The 1,975-nt window shown below is 56.2% G+C and overlaps 2 non-coding genes across 2 annotated transcripts in view; both read right to left on the reverse strand.

Annotated features, from left to right (window-relative positions):
- LOC126448290 (large subunit ribosomal RNA) overlaps nucleotides 1–33 on the reverse strand; it is a 4,215-nt gene extending 4,182 nt beyond the window's left edge. The window contains exon 1 of the ribosomal RNA XR_007584078.1: nucleotides 1–33. This exon is cut by the window's left edge and continues 4,182 nt beyond it. This is a non-coding gene — a ribosomal RNA (large subunit ribosomal RNA).
- Nucleotides 34–221: 188 nt separating this feature from the next.
- On the reverse strand, nucleotides 222–376 carry LOC126448291 (5.8S ribosomal RNA). Its single transcript, XR_007584079.1, has one exon. It is a non-coding gene; the product is annotated as a 5.8S ribosomal RNA (ribosomal RNA).
- Between the last annotated feature and the right edge of the window lie 1,599 nt (nucleotides 377–1,975).

The following is a 1,975-nucleotide window of genomic DNA, read 5'->3' on the forward strand; positions in this document are numbered from 1 at the left end:
ATTCAGCGGGTAGTCTCGCCTGCTCTGAGGTCGTTGTACGAGGTGTCGCACGCCACACCGCCAGCCGGCTGTGCACGCTACCGAGTAAGTACCGGTATGCGAACCGCCAGGCGACGGGCGCGCATCGCACGTTTAAGGAGGCGCGGCCGGCCCCACAGGCGGCCGCGACGCTCCCAGGTCTGCGAAGCGGGGCAAACGCCGCGCGCTTCAGTATACGTAGCCGACCCTCAGCCAGACGTGGCCCGGGAACGGAATCCATGGACCGCAATGTGCGTTCGAAACGTCGATGTTCATGTGTCCTGCAGTTCACATGTCGACGCGCAATTTGCTGCGTTCTTCATCGACCCACGAGCCGAGTGATCCACCGTCCTGGGTGATCTTTTCTTAGTTTCCACTGTCTCTTTCAAGACAGTTGCATAGGCGGGACGTAGGCGTGTGGCGGCCCCTGTTCAAGCGTTCTGTGTCCAACGGCCTCACGGCCGATGGGCGTCGTACGGCTCCACACCGGAGCGGACAGGCAGTCGGGCGAAAGTCATTCAAAACCGGCGCCAGGCGCCAGGTGCCGCAGGCCAGCCGCTCCAGCGCTTCAGCGCTCGTACCACACAACATTGGCGTTAGTTTTGAGAAGCACGCGTGGTTCCGCACGCGGCGCACGGCTACTGCGAGCCGTACAGGTAGCGTGTTGCGCGACACGACACGCACATCGAAAGACATGCAGTCTAGTCGGTAATGATCCTTCCGCAGGTTCACCTACGGAAACCTTGTTACGACTTTTACTTCCTCTAAATGATCAAGTTTGGTCATCTTTCCGGTAGCATCGGCAACGACAGAGTCAATGCCGCGTACCAGTCCGAAGACCTCACTAAATCATTCAATCGGTAGTAGCGACGGGCGGTGTGTACAAAGGGCAGGGACGTAATCAACGCGAGCTTATGACTCGCGCTTACTGGGAATTCCTCGTTCATGGGGAACAATTGCAAGCCCCAATCCCTAGCACGAAGGAGGTTCAGCGGGTTACCCCGACCTTTCGGCCTAGGAAGACACGCTGATTCCTTCAGTGTAGCGCGCGTGCGGCCCAGAACATCTAAGGGCATCACAGACCTGTTATTGCTCAATCTCGTGCGGCTAGAAGCCGCCTGTCCCTCTAAGAAGAAAAGTAATCGCTGACAGCACGAAGGATGTCACGCGACTAGTTAGCAGGCTAGAGTCTCGTTCGTTATCGGAATTAACCAGACAAATCGCTCCACCAACTAAGAACGGCCATGCACCACCACCCACCGAATCAAGAAAGAGCTATCAATCTGTCAATCCTTCCGGTGTCCGGGCCTGGTGAGGTTTCCCGTGTTGAGTCAAATTAAGCCGCAGGCTCCACTCCTGGTGGTGCCCTTCCGTCAATTCCTTTAAGTTTCAGCTTTGCAACCATACTTCCCCCGGAACCCAAAAGCTTTGGTTTCCCGGAGGCTGCCCGCCGAGTCATCGGAGGAACTGCGGCGGATCGCTGGCTGGCATCGTTTATGGTTAGAACTAGGGCGGTATCTGATCGCCTTCGAACCTCTAACTTTCGTTCTTGATTAATGAAAACATACTTGGCAAATGCTTTCGCTTCTGTTCGTCTTGCGACGATCCAAGAATTTCACCTCTAACGTCGCAATACGAATGCCCCCGCCTGTCCCTATTAATCATTACCTCGGGTTCCGAAAACCAACAAAATAGAACCGAGGTCCTATTCCATTATTCCATGCACACAGTATTCAGGCGGGCTTGCCTGCTTTAAGCACTCTAATTTGTTCAAAGTAAACGTGCCGGCCCACCGAGACACTCACTCAAGAGCACCCTGGTAGGATTGCAACGGGGTCCGCCTCGGGACGCACGAGCACGCACGAGGCGCGTCGCACGCCTTCAGCTCGCCCACCGGCAGGACGTCCACGATACATGCCAGTTAAACACCGACGGGCGGTGAACCAACAGCGTGGGA

The sequence above is a fragment of the Schistocerca serialis genome, unplaced genomic scaffold (assembly GCF_023864345.2).
Source record: "Schistocerca serialis cubense isolate TAMUIC-IGC-003099 unplaced genomic scaffold, iqSchSeri2.2 HiC_scaffold_588, whole genome shotgun sequence".
Taxonomy (NCBI): domain Eukaryota; kingdom Metazoa; phylum Arthropoda; class Insecta; order Orthoptera; family Acrididae; genus Schistocerca; species Schistocerca serialis.